Source organism: Nomia melanderi, chromosome 1 (assembly GCF_051020985.1).
Source record: "Nomia melanderi isolate GNS246 chromosome 1, iyNomMela1, whole genome shotgun sequence".
NCBI lineage: Eukaryota > Metazoa > Arthropoda > Insecta > Hymenoptera > Halictidae > Nomia > Nomia melanderi.
In genome coordinates, this window is record NC_134999.1 from 12,364,102 (window position 1) to 12,384,793 (window position 20,692).

General features: G+C 39.5%; 1 protein-coding gene and 1 long non-coding RNA gene across 2 annotated transcripts in view; both read right to left on the reverse strand.

Annotated features, from left to right (window-relative positions):
* Ror (tyrosine-protein kinase transmembrane receptor Ror) overlaps window positions 1-20,692 on the reverse strand; it is a 316,422-nt gene that overhangs the window by 149,872 nt on the left and 145,858 nt on the right. The window lies entirely within an intron of this gene.
* LOC143174245 (uncharacterized) overlaps window positions 18,639-20,692 on the reverse strand; it is a 50,723-nt gene continuing 48,669 nt past the window's right edge. Inside the window, exon 3 of the long non-coding RNA XR_012998044.1 lies at window positions 18,639-19,903. This is a non-coding gene — a long non-coding RNA (uncharacterized LOC143174245). The remainder of the gene's footprint in view (window positions 19,904-20,692) is intronic.

Consider the following 20,692-nt stretch of genomic DNA (forward strand, 5'->3'; position numbering starts at 1 on the left):
TAAAAATCAAATGTTCCAAACATAATATAATTTGCTTCATACCAAAAGCTATCGGAACACACTCTTTCTAATCATAATAGAATAAAGTAACATTCGAAATCAACTAAGACACTTCGAAAACACTTACAAGATTCATACAATTCTCATAAATATCGACCGCATAAACTAGAATAAATTCCTACTGCCATCAAATGAAATAAAATGAAACAAATAAAATAATGAAAGGAATCACGGAACAAACTGGTTCATAATGTAGATTACCATTTCAAACACCAGCGTTCGGATAAGCGAGATCCGGGGGCGTTTATTTCGACAACCGTCCCACCGAAACGTCCCTTTATACTATTCATGAGAAATTGATCCCGGGGTTCGCGACAGACGGAGATTAAAGCGCGTGGATCACAAAGGAGGGGATTCGAGGGCTAATAAACTTTCCAGAGTATTAGCGGCCGATGGCGATTCTCTCGATATTACATTTCATTGCGAGCCCCGTGCCGCCCACGAAATCTTCCGATCCGCGTTATCATCGAAGGAAATTGCATCACCGCGGGTAAAGCGTCGAGAATCCCGGAATATACATATATACTACACTTTATTATGTATATACAAGGTGCAACGAAATTATTGCGTACAAATGATAGGGTGTATACAACTGACTAAACTGTGTAAAAAATCCCCAGTGAACATGCCTTCAAAACTTAATAGTTTCCGAGATAAAAGTAAGTCTAGCTTAAAAAAAATGCATGGGGACCGAATCAAGAACACCGAATTATATCGAAGGTATCAGTGATACATACAAATATGTCAAACAGGGTATGAAATACTATATGTTAGAACGGGAGGTATTTGACCCTGACGTGATCTTGACACGTCCTGCAAGGGTCACGTCACAGTTCTTAAATAGAACCCCATATTTTCTATTTCATATTTTTGAAGCCGAGATTCGGACGTTTCCAAACTATAGACACGAAATTTTTTGTGTAAGCTGTTATGAAGGTATCCATATCCAAAGTTGTCGGTATATATACAGTGACTCACGAAAGTATTTGAATACTTATCATGAAATACTTTATTAACTATAATAAGTATATTATACAAATCTTACCGAAATATTATAAACATTGTAAGGAGGTATGATTTTCTAGATTGTATAGATAAAGTTTGAAGAAATTCGAAAGATATGTACAACAGTTATGAATTATTTTTTATATATACATACACAGGTATATCTATGGAAATGTGCGTAGCTCGTGGCATGGAATTACATTCTGATTAACGGTATTATTTTCCAGGTGAAACGAATCGAACATGGCATTGTTGGGCAGAACTGGTTCGAAGGGAGATGACGCCTTATCGGGACACCAGAGTCACCAGGCCGCGATGAAAATATTGCTGGCTCGAGGTTCAACACTTTTTATTGCTCCTTTATATGTATATACGCCGTGTGTCATTTTTATTGCTTGTTCCTCTGCGATGGAGTAGGATGAACAGATCATACGATCAAATTGTAAGAGGGAATTATATACGGGGTGTGACTGAAGTGTAACGGTCGTATGTAAAATGTGATTTCCGGCGGATGAATGGAAGTTTGAAATTGTTAAGTTTAAAATCTTCGATAGGGATTTTTAGAATATTAGTTTCTTTATTTAGTAGAACAATTGGAAGATAACTGATTACTGATATTACTGAATTACTGATAACTCTTTAAAAATTATCTAAGTTTCAAAGGTACTATTTTTCAATAATCATTAAACATTCATATTACAGTAATCCGGAAGCCTCCTAAAAAGTATTAATAGAACAGCTAATTATCTTCGAGCAGTCATTTAAAACTAAATTAAAAAACACAAAGCAGAACTACTAGAAATACAATCCTCCTCTCAATAAAATCCAAATCAAATTCCACAAACATCCCTTTCACCAGATTCACATTTCATTCATAACGCGAACCAAGATAAACCACAATCTTTAATTCCCATCATCAAAGCATACAATCTCCAACAATAAAATTCCTCGAGGAATCACACGTAATTCTCTCGCTCACGAATTTCCATGGCACAAACGAAAACACGAGTCCGCGTAAATCCCCGTGAAACATTTAACAAGCCCCGAGAAGCAACCCTTCATTGGACCGCGGGACGTATCCTAGTCCCGCGTTTTAATACCGTTTATTAGCCGGCCCCGGCCTTTATGAAATCATTAATCTGTTAATAGGTAGTCCCTGCAGCCCATTCCACCGCTCTGGCCCGCGTAAACACCGCGAGCGCGCCGTGGAACGGCTCTCTTTCCCTTTCTCGCCCCCTTCAGTCTCTCCCCAATTGGGATTCGTCATGCGTGACTGAACGGAAGCTGCGTAATCCGCGTAATACCCGTAACACGCCATTATGTTATTACGCCGGGGTGTTGCCGGCCCGTGCGCCGGCGTTAACGCGACGCCGACGGGGCGAACGGGGTGAACGGGGCACGGGGGGTCGGCATTAAAAGGCTCTTAACGTGTCTTTGGAAAACTGCACTCGCGCAGGTTCCTGGGCGCGCGAGCGTGATTCGGTTTCTGGATTTGCGATTTTCATGCTCGATGCTGATGATTTTTTTGAAGTGAATATTTCTTTGTGTTTCATAATTTAACACATTGTGTGTGGGTCACGAGATATCTCGAGTGTAACAAACCGAGCCTTTTGTCTGGTTACGAGATACCTCGTTTGTTTTTTCATGTGCACGTTTCGACCATCTAATTTTAATTATATAATAAATAGTTGAAATGTGAAAAAGCCTATATAATAAATAGATGTGTAGGAAATATATATGTAGTAATATTTAAAAACACTTCAGAAATGTGAATGAAAAAAGTGGATATATAAATCGTAAGTCTCTGAAGCGCTCAAAAATGTGCTAGCCTTGGAAGCGCGTTGAGATGGAATGTGTGTCTTGGTGGATTTTTAAAGGAATTTTGTAATAGGGATTTTTGATGTTTTGACAGCGTTCGGGAGAGATATAGAATGTTAGTAAACATTGTTTTTCTATAGTAGTTGTCGATGAATGAAGCCTAATATCTATTAAATTTCTCTGTTGTGTTTAGAATTCTTTTTATGGGTTGTATTGGAACTTAAAATGTTGCAAGGGATTTTCTTGTATAATACCTTCTACTCGATTGATTTTTCTATGTACTGTTAAAACATATTAGAATACAAAGAACACTTTTACTTTGTATATCAATTGTACAGTCAAAGTATTCTCGATATATTATGATTGCAAATGTCAATGCCCTGGAATCGAAATCTCGGAACGATAAAATTCAAACTATTTCTACGTTCAGACTACGAAATTTGATTTCCGAATTTCAGATCCTAGATTCTCTTTCTAAAGTTTGCAGATTTATTTGTTTTGTAACTCTCGAATCTGTTTTCAGTGTCATAACTGCTATCACAAGTGATGAAACGCATGTCCCGTTTATTTCAGTGAATTCCTTTCGAAGATTCAACGGGACGCGCGGGCACACGCGCTGTCCGGGTAGAAAAAGTGGCCCTCTCGATCTGCCGTCAAGTATTCTCACCCTCTCCGCGGGTCACCCCCATTTCTCACTGCCCTTTCGCGGAAGCAACGACGTTCTCTCGTCATGGAGCACAGTGCTCTTTGCCGTGGATGAAAAATTGTTATCTTCTCGAGAAGAAATTCCTTCATCCATCGCGACTACCGTTGAAAGATCACGTTATAAATGAATTGCGGGAGTCGAAACGATCCTCGGAAAAGTGTTTTCCGATTGAACGTAAATAATTCATTGAGCAATGACCGGCCGAGAATATTTTACACGTGACTGCTCCGCAAAGTGTTCCTTACGTAAAAGGGAAGAGGTGATGTCGTGCTCGAAAATGTATTGATAAATTCGTAGAAGTGAGTTATGGAACATTTCGTTTTCATAAGTTATTTTATAACACGATTAATCAGAGGGATAATTATTTTATTAACTGAAGAATTTATTGAGTTACACATTTTCATACTATTACAGATAATATTTCGATTGTGATATAATATCTAGAAACAATTATGCTAAATAATTTTAATATAAAGTTTACTTTATTATTTGACCAAAACAAAATTTTACATAAGAACGTTTTACCTTGCAAAATATTATATCATAAATTAATTCATTATTCTAGCTTGTACTTAAAACACCCACATTTCAAAATGGCAACTCCCAAAATATTATATCATTTAATTAATTATTCCAGCTTTTATCGAAACTTCCTACATTTCAAAACGGTAACTTCTAAAATTGTACCGTAAATTAATTCATTATTCCAGCTTCTATTAAAAATACCGACATTTTCAAAATCATGCCTACAAAAGGAAGCTCCAATTCACTTGCAATCCGCAAATGTACCTATCCAAGATTATCACGAAATGGGTCACATCACCGCGAAACATCTCCCCGAGCAATTAACCATGAATGTGGAAGGTAATATTCCAAATTTCGTCGCGCGTAATCGAGATCGTTGGCCAGCGGATTGTGACGTAACGCAACGGCCCCGTCTAGTCACTGGTTAGAGGACAGTGGCGATGGTGGATGGGTCTGAAAATGAAATTCCGCGGAGGTGAATTCCATTCACTTACGTGTATGCACGGAGAAAATCGAGTGGAAAGGGCGGCCGCGTTTACGTATGCATTACCAACCCCGCCGAATTTGCGACGGGGAATAAACTGCGTGCCGCCCTCCGGGGAGGCATCAATTAACGCTGGGTCTTAAGGATTTCTCGCAGATGTTCCGCATTTAGTCGTGCAACTTCAACAGACTAAATTTCGTGCAAATGAGTCAACTTACTGCGGCTTAGGTCAGGGATTTCGTTGGCATGCTCCCGTCTTATTGCGGCTAACTGATTCCAACGCGGAGTCTTCGCTTTACGATCGAAGGGCTGCTAACGATAATAGTAATAATAAGTAGTCTTTATTGGTATTTGAAATTTGAAATTTGGTATTATTGGTGTTTGCACTTGGAAATTGAAGAACTGAAAGTACTGGATAGGGTGTAATTTTGTATAATCGGTCCTAAACACTATATTTCTTCAATTCAATTTGTTTCAGTTTACTAAAAATATCTGATTTCCGAAAGGAGGCGAGAAAGATATTGAAAGAAAAAATTTGTAAGTTTGGAAACCGTTACAACTACTTTAGAATTCGAATAATAGAATGTGGTTTTAACAGCAGAACTACTGTACTAGTCAAAATGACTGGTTTCGATTTGTTTGTTTCATAATCATTGATATTTTCAAATCATTGATATTCGAAATGAATTTGGAAATAAACAGTTTCGTTTCAACATTATAATGAATGTCGGAAGAAACTGAAACTAATATTGTTGCAATTTTTATAGGGATTACATATGAATCGTATTAGATGTTCGGTAGTTCTAGTGTTAAATTAAATGTGAACTTCATGAACTAATAGTACAATCCTACGCAAGTGTAAATTCAACAGATTGTCGTGTTAATATTATTTTTAAATAAACTAGCAACAGAGGTATATGAGAATTCTGTTTGCATGAATGCTCTCCATTACTCTCCTCGAGAGTAAAATCTCCGTGTGGAAGGGCAACACGAGGCTCGTAGACGAGTCTGAAACGTCGTAGGCCAAGAAAAATTTGACAGTCAGCACACGTGGCAGGAGCGACACGTTAGCACGCATCCCACGTCCCCACAATCGACGGAAGGATACGCGTAATAGCTGTCCAGAACGTGGAACAATGACTCCGCGAACAATAAGGAAAGACGCATCGTGTGACCCCGATCGAACGCTGCACATGCACCGAACTCCATTCGTGCTCTGACATTTAAGCGCACGACTCCCGACGTCGTGCTCCCGTGTATTTATAATTACACTAGTTTCTGTGCTCTACAAGATAAACGATCGATAAATCGCGACTCTTTAGTACACCGACACTGCGAATGAGTACAGAAAGAAGGATAGACAGAAATAGAAAGTAGCAAATTGATCGAGATCAATGAAATAGTTTCGTTAATTTTCATTCAATGAAAATCTTAATAATGAAATAAATAATAGGAATTTTTACGTATTTGATTTAGAATCTATGGAATTTAATGGGTATTTAATCGTTTACGTTAACATTTTATTTTTTGTTTCAAAATAAGAATTGCCAGTCATACTTTTTACGCTAGGACTGAAAAATTGACTTTCAAACTTTTCTATAGGTACTCTAAGAATGCAGCTATAATTTATTAATTAGACAACATAGGAATTGATAGAAAGTTAAATGAACGAAAGAAAACGATTTTTGAATCCGTTCGTAAAAACTGAAAATCCATCGAGCATTTAAATACAGGAAAAGAAGAAAATCGCGTATCAATCTATACGCTATCCTAATCCTAACCCCAAATCGAATTCCTGGTTGTTTGAAGAATGACATTATTTATTTACAGCTTTCGTTTTCAGGTACGAAAGCTCGAAGTCGCCATTAGGGCGGCATTCGACCGCAGATGGTTAACACGTTGACCGTCACGAGATTTTAGAGCGTTTTGTATAACATTGCTTGTCGTATCATAACAATCGCAAATGGTATTAGGTTTAATTAGCAATGATTTGGCATCATAGCTCTTAAGTTAAACTATTACTTAGCTACCTACGTAACTAAATATTTTGATGCAACATCAGTTTTCTTCTTGTAATTATTCTCTAGTCATTTGAACACTCCGGTCATCGGTGACCATCATGGTAATCAACGTGTTAATAAGCTTCTAATAACTACAACGTTAGAAATATACGTGGTGTCGCATAAACGCGCAGATGCGCGGGAGTACTACCCAGCGAAAGGGGAACAAGGTATTGGAAAACTGTCCTACGATATTCCAGTCACCCCGAGCTGATTCTTACCATTTGCTTTTACGACCCAGCCGCATCCCTCCCACGCCATCCCTTTCCCGTTGAGTTTCTGGCTTCCTCGAAGTCGTATCGGCGCGGCTGGCGGGAAATAATGCAAGTGTCAGGATTTTCCCGCCTGAAAACGCTCGAACTTTCCCCAGAGAAATTGACCGAACCCTTCTGTGCGCCCGCGCGTTTTGCACTTTAATTATCTCTTTTTTTGTTGCACCTTGTGTTTCGCAAATATATGCGGATTATGTTCATCGTGTAGGGGATCGGATCAAGCCGGGATGAACATTCGATCCTGATTAGAATAGAACGAGCTAAAGTGGTGGCTATCGAACAGGTTACGGGATTGCTCGCAGCTAGCCGCCGGCTAATTCGGTATTTAAATTTCCATTTAATATTTGAAGCTCGATAGTCTTCAACGGTTCGCGATGTAAATGTTCAATTTCAGTGGAAACCATAATGGATTATATGCTGAAGCCCTAGGTTTTAAGGTAGCAGCTTTGCGTTGGTGGAAAGAAAATATCGAAAGTTGTCTTGGAGTATTGCGATGGATTTATTGTTAAGATGAAAATGGGAAATAACAGATATCCAAATGATCTGCTTTGTAACTGTTAAGGGCAAAATACGATACTATTCTTCTATTGTCAGTATTGAAACCAAGTACCAGACGGAATCGCAAAAAATAGCTTCACTTCTAAGTTTCACAATGAAAACACATAAAACAACTCGTTACGCTCCAAAGCGAATGAGCTCAGAAAATAATCAATAACCCATCAAAAGCCATAAAAAAGAAATAACCACGGAAACGACTAAAAAATCGAGAACCTAGACTAACCAAAAATCACCGAACTCGCGCGAGAGAGCACCGAAGAGACAAACGACAAAGAAAAGAAAGGAGCAAGAACGAAATAAAAAATAGATACCCGAGTAACGAGCGCCATTGTTATCCAGCCCTCGGCGTAAGGGGTTAATATCGATGGCACGTTGGCAATGGACTATAGAAAAGGGGTGAAATCTTCAGCGTGCCGCGCACGAAGGGTCTGATCCGTGGTAGAAACAAGCGAAACGGATTCAGAGCCGTATCGTTTCGAGTGGAGTGGCCGCCATTGTTCCGTAGGCTCTCGCAATCGGAGCGATTCTTGGGGGCCGGTTTCCCGATTCCACCGCGGCGGACCTATATATCGAATTTCACGATTGCAGCCTCGGGAATGCGCGAGGAGGCGATAAGATAGAGACAGAACACGATTCGACCGTTCGACGCTCTCTTTTCCCCTCTTTTTTTTCTATTGGGGACACCCCGTGGCGTGCGCGCGCTCGCGCGCGCTAGCGCTCGATGGCAAATTGGACGTGGAATTTCATTTCACCGGATGAGAGGGCCGCCCCGTTCCGGAAAGGAAGCAAAGCTTTTCCGGAAGAATGCAATATTCCGCCGGGCCGGGAAGACAAAGAATGTCATCCGCACGCGAAACTGGATACCCAAATGAAATTTAATATGGAAACGCAGAAATCATCTCCGACTATCTCCTCTTTCTCCTTTTACCCCGTTCTCTTCTATATTCTTGTTTCCTTCTTCGCCGTGTACACCGGAACGCGAACGCTCGAGCAGGACCTTCGAGATTGCTGGTCGATGCATTTGGCAATGCGCTTGGTGCATTCGGAATTGGGTTTACGACTGCGATCCTGGAGGATCGGATTCTTTATGGATAGGTCTTGGTTAGGTTGATTATTCCCCTTTTTATTGTGAGATTGGCCGTGGCAGGTCTCACTTTCCTGAGTGTAATTGGAGACTAAGGGGGTAAATGGACTCACATGGTTTTTTTTTTAGAATTCTTTGAACGTTGGGACAATTGATGATTGGGATGATGGAAGGTTTGTTTGGTTGGGTCATAGAAAATTTCGTTACTCTTCAAATTTTTTCTTTTATAGTTTACTACAATGATGTAGTGTTTCTTTTATAGTTTACTACAATATTCTCCTAAGTAAACGAAGATCTAAAGAAAAAGAAATGTAAAGAAATAATGATGCATTAGTTTGTTCTTAACTTATTCAATTTCATAAGTTTAGATTTTTTTTTAAATCTGAAGAATTATAACTTTTGTAACCAGAAGTCCGTTAATATTTCAGTTACTGCGAAGAACTTAAAAGAACTTCGAAATTCTTCTACGGTTATGAATTATTTAAAGGCGAATGGACTGTCAACAACGACTATAGTCGTTTTTATAAAAAATGCGAATATTTCAGTGGCACTTGCCACAAACAACCACGGGAACCGCCATTTTCGCTCGCTTATTCATTCCGGAAGCAGTGGAAACTCTTCTCAGCGAAAATTATGAAAATTCCGTCAAATAATTTCCCCCGGTGTAATACCGGCGGCACAAATGTCCGGGTCTTAAAAATCCCCTAAATCACGCCGTTTCGTTCCCAGGCAAGTGCGTTTAATTATACTCGTAATCTCCTTGACTTTGGCCAGCAGTATTAATCGCCTTCTCCCGACAATTGAAACAAACTGTAATGGAGCTTCCGGAACCAATTGATGGCGTCTCGATCTCCTAGCAACTTCTCTGATGCTCCTTCAGCCGTAAGACGCTCGCGATTTAATGACACTCCTTCTCCCGTAGAATAACGTTTCCACATCTTGTAACTTCACTCGATATTTATTAACAGCATCAACGGGAAACCTGCTCTTTGTTATAAAAGGTCGCAGCGTATTTTCTCTTGTAATTAGTTTGCTAATTCTGTTCTTATTTCAAACAAAAATTGACGGTAAATTTTATTATTCATTTGATGCTGTCACGTTTATGCGACAGTACGTTTAACGAATACGTTGAAAATATTCTTTTGATATTTCTTAATTGAAAATGGGGTACAATATTGAAATTAAAAAGAGAATATTAAAGCAATTTTGACCATAGACTTTCGATTTATTTTATATATATTCAATTTTGAATCAAAACTGTAGATTATTGGTAGACTTGATATAGAAAATATATCTGGTCAATACTAGGTATTTTAATGAACGAGTAATTATATCAATTCATTAGTAGATATCAAAATTGTTCCTTTTAATTAATAAATCACATCTAAACTCTTTCTGCCATCTATCCTTTTTATATTTCTGCCTATTGAAAACATATTTTTCATTGAAATTACACCGTTGGCTTATTAACCGAACCGTGAACTGTTCTTTGATTTAAATTAAGAAAATTTCCAAATTTCGCATCGATTTCGTTCCAATATTAACTGACGTGAAGGTATTACCTTCGCGTTCGCTCAGCAACCGAACCCGATAGAAGACCTACCGCTATTCATAGGAGGATTATTAATATTTCTGAATGGGAAGATTATTAATATTAGAGCGGGAGAATTGATCGCATTGATGCTGGTCCTCGAGTGGGCAGTCGTTCGAGCGGTTTTTGATGTCGGGATCAAGTTGATTCGACCGTAGAGGATACTTCTGACGTGAAAGGGGTGTAAGAGGTACTTTGACAACAAGTATATTGGCTGTAAAGAGGATGCAGGCTGTTGGTAGTCGGAATGATGTGTATCGAGAGTCGTGAAAATTAATTTGCTATTGGATCTACAGGGTTAAGTGGAACAGTATGCATCTAAAAAGCTGGATTTCTCGTCTTTCTTTCTGATAAGCAGATTCTTTTCATCCCTTATATCGACTTCATTCAATTCATGATTGCAATTGCATGTGATCACAGCTACCCCTTTCTGCTGTGCAGTCAATTCATTGAACTATTTCATTAAATTGTATTCATTTTAATATTATCAACGATCTACATCATTGTTTTTTCAAACTTCAATAATAAAATATAAATGTTATCTGTAGAATAATTTGAAATTAAATCGATGAAGTGTTATTTCATTATAATTGGAAATTAAAATTGCGCTTCTGCGCTTCAATTTTTAAGAATATATAATTAATTATAATAATTTATATTGTGGTTGAAAAAACTGAATATTTATCCAATTTTATTCCCTATCTAGAATTGTTTTGGTTATTTTAAACTCTTAATTAAATTTCAAAAATGTAAACAAACGCATAGAGAAATCATGTATGCATAAATTCATTGATACTTTAAAAGTCAGTTACTTTTCGAAAGCCAAAAACTTACTTTTTTCAATTTCTCACCTCTCTGGACCGTTTATTTATTCACGCATGTGTCCAGGGTCGCCAAAATTTCATCTACTTCTGTACCTCACCCCCAAACTACAGCGTCAAAGAGTCACCAGTAATGAACTAATTTCGCGGCACGAGTAACCTCCGACCCCCCGATACGTTCGACGGGACAAAGGTAGGCCTGAAATTTCCGCGCGGTGACATGCGACGCTAATAGTGTCATGCAGAACGTCAAAGATCATCGAACAAATGAAAATCTAAGTTCAAATTCGCTATTAACGAATATATTGTAATACAGTATAATATAACATAATACAATATAACATAATATATAATATAATAATTTAAACACTTGTTTTGATATAAAAATTAAAACAGAATGATAGATGAAAAAGTATTATATTTTATCCAAAACTGACGTTCAATTTGAAACTTTCCACACACAGATGACACAACATACAATCTGTAAATAAATCGAAAAATACGAATCTTCATACAAAACTCAAATTTTCAAAAATACAATTAGAAAATCAAAATTACAGTAGAAAACGATTTTCCCAAGAAGCATTCTAAAAATGACTATGTCTCAAATATTTTATACACTATTTCTTCTCGTGTGCATTCCACGGTACTTTAAAATGTCCCAAAAACGCATATTGATCTCCAGTCTATTAACCCCTCGCCTTATGATATTTCTTAGCTATAATCGATGCAACTATCGTTTATAATTTACTACAAATAAACACAATCTTTATGCTTATTCTATGTCTATGTTTACTTCAAAGGTTAACGATTAATAACAGAAGAGTAATATATAATTTCTATTTAAAAAATATAAATAACACTTAGATTTCTAAAATTAAGTTTGAAATTTTCATCGCGAGTCTGACACGATATTATAGATGAAGGGGTTAATCACAAAACTGAGTACCGAAACCATGGTCCCAAAAGAACGATGAAAAGATCCCCTGATTTTTGGGTCACTCGTTGCTCGCGAGGCGGCTGAGCTGTAGCCGAGCTAGAAGGGGGATAATCTTTGCTCGGGTGCCGTAGCGCAGGCACCATTATCCCAGCTAAATTGGTATCCATTGTTTGTTGATGGGCCCGCTAATTACCTGGTGCCGCGCACTGACGTCCTAAAGGGCTCGGGGATTAAGTAGATCGGTAGGTATTAGTCTGCGGTTCCCGGTAAATGCGCTCTCGCTGTCTAGCGCAGCCCGGGTTCGCTCCTTGCAATAAGTTTCCTTAATACCGCGGCATCCCCGCGAGCTGTATCGAAACGGACCCTGGACTAATGAGTCCCCTTTCTCGCGCGGCTGCGACGCCTCAGACGATTTCGATGTCTAACGCCTGTGAAATCTGATTGGACGCGTCAGGCTAACGGCGGAAGCTCGTCCCATCAACCGTGATAGAGGGTCCAGCTGAAGCGGCCGGCGGGATTATTCCGCCATTACGGCATTATTCCGGTTTTTTAAATTCCATTGATTGGAGCTTAGAAGGTGAACGACGCCCCGAGCAAGACGGAGAGATTGGATTTTAGTGGATTTTAATTTTCCAGCGTAATTATGGAGGGAATTCTATAAATTGAGCGTTTAATTGGTGTGACGAGGTGAATGGATTCCCGAGGAGAATAGAGGAATTTTATTTCAGATGCTTGATTTATGTTTAGGTAGAGAGAGTTTCGTGTGGTAAATTATGTATAAATGCGAGGCGGCGGGTATTGTGCAGGAAAAATGCGGGATGAGAGATAGGGTATAGGAAGTTGAGGTTTTAAAGAGTTTTATAACTGATGAGAAGGTTTGACTTTTAGTGATTTTCTATATTTATTTTTCTATGTTTATATATTTATATAAACGTTTGGAAGAATTTATATTAAATATGATTTCCAAAAGTGAAACTTTATTATCTTCTATATTTTATATTAACTTCTTTTATTTTATATTTCATTAATTTTTCCAATATCTGCACTGTGAATGTCTGAAGTTCGGACTGATAATAAGTAAAATTCATACTGTGATATATAAGAATATAAAACGAATGTCAAATTTTCTAGTTATAAAGTAATTGCTACCACTAACAAAACTACAAGAAGAATATTCATTTAATTGGCATTTCGTTATTGGTACCTATTATCATGAACCAGAAGAATTCCCAGTATAACTCCAATTTAATGAAATTTATTTTGTTCGAGCACGGCTACGAACTCGGCTACTCCAAAATCTAATTAAAACAATCATCGATATTGGCCAATCGACCGTTGCAGTACAAGCGATACGTTGCTACCGAATGAAACAGCCCACGAAGCCTAACGGCACGGTACTCGACGGCCGGCCGTGGTTTCGAAACATCGCAGATGATATCTGTGGGACCGAACGCACGTGGTAATGGATTCCCGGAAGGGTTGAAATTAATTATAGAACGATGTAGCTATCGAGAAGGAGGCACACGAGAACAACGACAGAAAGTTTGCCGTTTTGAAATTGAATGGCCGGGCCATTCTACTGTTTACCGTCACGCCTCGGCGGCCATTAGCACGCTCGATCGTTGTTCGTTCCTCTCAAACCGTTTCGTCCACTTAGAAATCGATTACTCGGTACACCTTGCATTCCAAATTTAGTATTTCAATATACCAGATACACTGAAACAAAATCCTAAACTAAATGTACAAAATTCGTAAAATATACGTTACTCTGGTCAAAAGTTTGAAGTAAGGATTCATTATTAGCAAAAGACACATTCGATTAAATTGCGATAAAAAGACAACGAAAAATCATGCATCAACCTTTTACAGATCATTACAAAAGAAAAACTTCCTTCTATAAGATTATTCTAAAACACATCCGGAAAAGATTGCATTAAACTTTGGAAACTAGGAAAACCACCCTTGATTTCTTACATTCTCTATCAAAAAGGGCTTTTATAAAATAAAATTCAAAGGTATGAAATTAGAAGATTCGCAAAAATAAATTCAAGACTAATGCCAATCAATGATTTCAACGAAAATCCTCGCAAAAGAGTTCATGCTGCAACAATAATAACCATTCTTCCCACGTTTCCAGCGGGCAGTCGCAATTAATAAAAATTCCTCGGTGTTGGGCCGCGTTTATCTATCCAGTCCCCACGGCCACGAACATCCCGCAATATCTTTTCCTGGCGAGAGGGGTCCAAAACGAAGGAATCCAAAGGACGTCTACGCCTCCATTTATCCGTCGCTGCCGCTGCCGGTTTCTAATATCAGACACTCCACGCACGAAACCGAGACTCTCTCACGTCACCTCCACACGTCGGGGGAGGCGGCGCGCTCGGCCAGCAAGCCGTTGCCCTCGAAAAATGTTGCTGGCCATCGGCGCGCTGAAAAATGCCGGCTATCTCGATAGAATATCGAATCGGTCCGTCTGCGCCACCCCCGATGCTAGCCCCGACCAAGCCATTGTCCCTCCGAGTTCCTCGCAGCCGGTCTCATTGGCACGTCGCTGATGTGAAAAACGAATTTCCTTATCGGCCAGCAGCGAAAAAGCAACCCTCGGACTCATTTTCCTCGCGGGCCAACACGCTTCCACGGCAATTCCTCTGTCGGGCTGAGATAATAGCGAGACGCAGGATGCCGTTTGTACGATTCTTCGGAAATTTTTCGATCCCGATTCGCAGAGGCCGATAAGGAACTCATTTTTCGACTTATCTGGCACCCTTTGATGCGAGCTGTCGGTCGAGATGGATTTCGGGATTGTTTGATGAGAAAGATGAGAATGGTTGGATTCTTTCTTATTGGAAGCAATATTTTTTGTTGGAGACGGATTGTTTGAAATTTAGGGAGTTCTGAATAATTTTCGTTGAAATTGATTGCTGTCTTAATATGTGAATTCTTTTTATTTTAAATATGGTCGGTATGTTATTCAAACATATCTATTCATTCTTATCTACTATTAACACTAATACTGGTTAAAATGACCCATTCCAGATTTCTTCCTTTTACAATTGTTAAAAACATAGCTGTCCCTCTGAAATTATTAAAGAACTTGATTTAGCAATAGACTAATAAAGTAGTAAGTAAGTAAGTAAGTAAAGTAGTAAATAAGAGACTATAAAGTCTCAATAGATGCAATCTTAGAGTTTCGATAGAGGAATTTGAAAAAGTCAATTTACTTGCTCGATCCTTTACCATTGCGCTTGTGAAGTAGATAATAACACGAGCTAAGTAATTAGTAGAAAGCAATGTCTATCAAAGAATTATAATCTAGATGATTAATATTTATCAATTAATATTAACAGTCACAAGATTCCTTGACTTGAAAGATAAAAACAGAATTGCCCATTCAATCTAGTAACTAATTCGAAAATACCACTGGCATCGTCGAACATCAATATTCCATCGGATCACAGATATCCTATCCGATCGCTGGAGATAGCCACGTGACCGATGCACCCAGCGAAATGTTCTTTTATCGTCGTCCGCGTCGTCTGCGCTTATCATTATCGTTGTCGGACACGCAGAACATTCCGAATCCGCTCGTTTTCCGGACGCGATGGAGTGAATCATCGCATGTGACCCATCGGGGGTCCCCGTGGGGGCGGAAACTGCTTCGGGAGACAGAAAGAGAAAGAGAGGGTGGGGCACGCGATTTTTGAAACGACACCGGGACACGTGGGCGTCATTCCACTGATCACAATTTAATAGGCTGCTCGCAAACATTCACCAGCGAAGAAGACACGAAATCGATTCTAGATGATCTACGAGGTCCCGAGCTACGTCTCGGGTCTCCTTCGAATCATTCTCTCGCGAACATGAAATGGTCCCTCGGGCATCATTTTAATGAAACTTTATTATTTATTCATTATGGAAAAAATGATTTTGTTGAATGAAATTCTTTTCTATTTTAATGTATTCAATTTTCGCGAGGCGGAGAATATATTTATATCATTTTGTGACACAATTTTTAGGAAATTGGAGATCAGGACAATATAAATTAAAATTATTCTTTGATATTTGTTTGAAATGATAAATCGTCGCAAATATAAATATTCTATTCTATTAAAAAAGATAATAATAAATCAGAAGAAGAATAATTGACCTCCAATTTCCTAAAAATTGTATCACAAAATGATATAAATATATTCTCCGACTTGTGAAAGTTTTATTCTTAATACAATATAAAAGTCTCCTACAACAATCAATAATAATCATAAAAATTGCATGAAATAAATGAGAATTGAGTAAAACACCACAATGAAATATTTCTTATAATACTCCAACACAATTAATGTTTGAGAGCATCGTCAGAGACACACAACCCCAAAACACAACCACGTTGCACACAAAACAGCAAACCACAACACTCCGAAACACCAATTCCAAAATTCAAACATCGAACGGGTTGAATATCCATTTCATGTTGCATTCAGAACAACATACAACACGGGTACGAAATATTCCACAATCGCTGGAAATTCTCCAAATAACACTGCCGAAACGATCGCGTGTTGCGTGCACGGAACACCATAGATTTTTCTGAGAGCGTTATTGCCGAGCGGGATCCCCCGTTTTCCGTGAACATTCGCGAGAGTTAGGCCCGCGGGCAATTTTTCTCCGATGTTTAGTTGACCGGGCGCTCGTAACTCGTCGATGGCGGGGGCGTAGGAAGAAGATCCCGCGGGGCTGTTCCGCGCAGCGCGAAACAAAGGGCATAATGTTGCTTCGGTGCGGAAATTAAACCGGTCGAATTTACTGGACGGTCGCTCGCTCGCTTGCGCGCGCGCGCGCGCACGCACGCGAGAGATAGTGGCTTAAGGTTAAAAGCACGCGAGGCGAAATCTCTGGTTACACGCGGATGGACGGGATATCGTGTTCCCCCGGCCACGAATGTCTAATTATGCCGGATGCTTTGCGTGTCCTAACCACGGTGATATCCGCGACCCAGACCCGGGATACATCCTGGTCCTGGATGCTGCAGAAAATAATTATGCCCGGGCAATTAAGAGAATATTTGCTTATTTCCAGCGGAAGGCTAGAAATTCTGTTTCCTTGAAATGTGTTTATGTTCAGACATCCAGGAATTTGTTTGCATGAATGTAGTACGATGCAAATATTTTTAGTTTATCTAGGAATTCGATTATTTTGTAGGGAGGAGTGAATTCTACGCGTTTATACGGAAACGTGAAGAATTTCTTCTAGTCAAAGAAATATTGAAACATCTAGGAAAAAGATCCTTCTATCTTTGTAATTCATTTTTACGTTGCTATCATCGTAGTCTAGACGATCTGATTTAGATTATTACATAAATAATAACTCGTATTTCTAAAATATCATTGCGAGTGCCTAGTCATCGCAGGCATCTGCGACAAGATACAAGATTCATTGAAATATTAATAAACCAAGATCGAAATTCCTGTAATACGAGTAAAGAAACACCGCGATTCTGAAAATTTGCAATTTCGGTAAATTTTCCGGACCATCGAGGACCCGCAATTCCTACTGTCTGTTCGAAATGGGGGAAAAATGTCGGAAGCATTCGATGGCGACGAAGAGGGCCGAATTCGAACGTAATCGAACGTGTTTTGCATTTCCGCGGAACCGCGTGGGAATGTTATTTCGCGGCGAACGGTTTCTGCGATGGGATTCTTCGTGGACTATCTAATTTCTTCTTCGTCCAGTTCCCTGGAAACGGAATTCGTGGCCGTAGGTTCCTTAAGTAATGGCCCCGCAACGCGACGCGAATTTACATCTCGATGGGTTCGACTTCATTTTCGATCTACCCACGTCCGAACTGTGTTTCTTCTATGCTCGGTTCCTAGCCGCGTTGCTATCCGCAGCGAAAATTCCGCTGGAAATCCCTTTCTTCCAGGGGAAAAAGAGAGAAAACCCGACGGGAACCCCTTGTAACTGTAAAAATTACGGAGTCTGGGCTCGGCGAAGTTTACTGGAGCTGAATGGTGCAGGCTTGATTATTCGAATTGGTCGGACCGTGTAACGTTCTGGCAACTAAATTTTCTAAAATGTTGAAAAGAATTGGATCATCTAGTAAAAGAAATTCAGAAGCTACAGATAAAAATTTACAGTGATATTTTGGAACGTTTTATAGAACAGCATTGTGCGAAGAGTTAATGAAAAATTCTAGAAGTACAACTTCTTGTGAAAATAATTCTGAGTTTCAGATTAGTATTTAAATTTTGAAAGATTCGAGAAAGTAAATGTGAAATCATGCGTTGAAAATGAGTTTTGAATTCTTTATATCTTAAACAATATTTGCATTACGATTTTTTTTATTTACCTTATCATTTTCCCTTCCAATATAGCTTTTGCGTTACAATGCACGAATGAATGTTACGAATAACTAAACTAAAAGACTTACAGCTTATATATACGTTAATATGCCAACAGTTAATCAATATATCTTATTATATTATTATTATTACTATTATCTACTATAATCCACACTTGAATCGTTCTCATATAAAAAAGACAAAATTTAAAAATAACCAAATATTTCCATTTCGTTCAAAAACTTTTTATTCCGTTATACCATACAAACGGGTCAACGCTGCGGCGAAATTTTTTATCAACTGAACACATTCCAACAAGTACTTCAGTGCCTGCAGTCCAAGAAGATCCCGCTAAAACGTTTGGGGCACTAGCGCGCAGCATCGGTCGGGAGAGACAGAATTCATTTGCGGATGCATCGTTTCGCGTAATTAGCGGACGATAACGGGTCACAACGAGGCCACTTATCATCGGCGCGATAATGGGGAAACGCGGTGGACGACAAACATCATGGAAGGAGTCGCGGCGACCGTTTTCCATGGATCTTTCTCATGACCGGGAAGAACTGACGCCTTAATTGTTCCGGCGAGAGAAAACGCGAGGATGGAGCGACAGAGGTAGGTTGTACAAGTCGGCCGTCCCGTCCACTCGCAATTAAAGATCGCTAATGAGACGTATGCAAATACCGGGTGTGCTCGTTAAAACTTCTCCTTCGCCTGTCCTTTTCCGTAACGGCGCGGCGCGCGGCCCTTCAATCGGAGTCCATGACTGCTCGGGAACGGATGCTTCCTACTCAAGAACAAGTTTCACACGGAATTCGATGACGCTTCGGGCAGACACTCCTTCAGACTTTATTCAGAGGTGTTCGCTCCTTCTCGGATGCCGATGAACGCGGTATTTAACGGGTGATTGCGTAAAGGAATGACGCTTCTTGGTATTGAATTATGGCGAAAGATTCTTTTTCGATCACTTATTTCTTTAGCCTGAGAATTGTGCCTCTGATCGTTGAGTGTACGATGATTGGTAAAATAAGTTGGACTTGTTCAACTTTCTTGAATTTTTTCGTAATGTTATTTCTGTGTCCTTTGAACTTTTGCATTTGTTCTACGAGAAAATTTGAATGCTACTTTCCATCCATTACCTTTATGCTCATCGATTATGAACGGTGCAAATTAAAACAAATGGCAACGAGCTGGTGAAAGTTCATAGTCTAGAGAGTATGGAGGACCACTATTAGCTGATTACCTATGGTCACTCGGGAAAAAGAAAAAAGCAGAGAGTCGCCGTAATCGTCATTATAATATCTTAACCTAACACCGACTAACTACCTCTTTTTGACCCACTCTTCAATTTTAAATACGCATAAAAAATATGTCTAATGAAAACGTTACAATCACATTTTTCTAATCCGACTTGGATCATGCGCTGAAACTTCCTTAAACTTGTCTGGCACGCGAATAATCAATATTAAATCTAACATATCACATGGCCCGGTGAAAAAAGTTCTTATCAAACGTCTCAACGATAAGAGCAACGATAACTGTCGTCTCGGTGGAGTTCGTTAAACTCCTCGCGGCATTAAACTCGCAACCGAGGGATCAGTCTCCTGGCGGGGAAGGCTGCGTGCCGTCTTATCATCGGTCCACCTAATAACATAACAATGGAAAGAGTTAATTTGCTGCCTGGCCAGGAAGAAAGGGGATCCCGGATAAGGGAAGCGGGATCCAGACGGTCGTTGACGGCGGGCAGGGCGATCCTGGCAGTGCGTTATCTCGGCCGTGAGTCGCCCGGTCGAGCGCACGGGAAGATCGTTTGGATAACGATCGAGAGGTCCGGCAGGAAACGAAGAGGAAGAAGAGGGGTCCCAGGAGAAAAAGAGGAACGGGAACCCGGGGTAACTAGGCGGACAGCTCGCCTGGACATACAGGAAGGTCCCTCTAGTATCGCGGAAGTCTTTCGAATGAATAAAATAGAGCCTTCTAAGAGACTCGTGTTTTAGCTCCCTTGCGACGCTTTGTTACGTTGCATTTGCTGGAATTGTTGGCTATTTGTTTGGCTGGTCGATAGATATCTAGTTCAGAGGTTTTGTTGTTAGGTTTCATTGCTGATGGAAATTTTGTTAATGATATGTTGTGATATACTGATGAATCTTTTGCGACCCTAGCGATCAATGGCTAATTGTTAGATACCTAGCTTAGATTTGTCATTGACAGAATTTTGCTCATTGTTAGTGGTATGCTGCAATGATATACTGATTAATCTTTCATCTTTAAATTGATTTTTATAGATTCTCGTGTTTGTCCTCCTTCTGGTCCATTTAATACGTTTGAAGATGTCTGTCCCTATAGGATAATGGAACCTAGATTTACAGCGTTTCCATGGAAGGAAATCTCGCTTGATGACGAAGCAGCACGAAGTTATATAGCAGACAATTC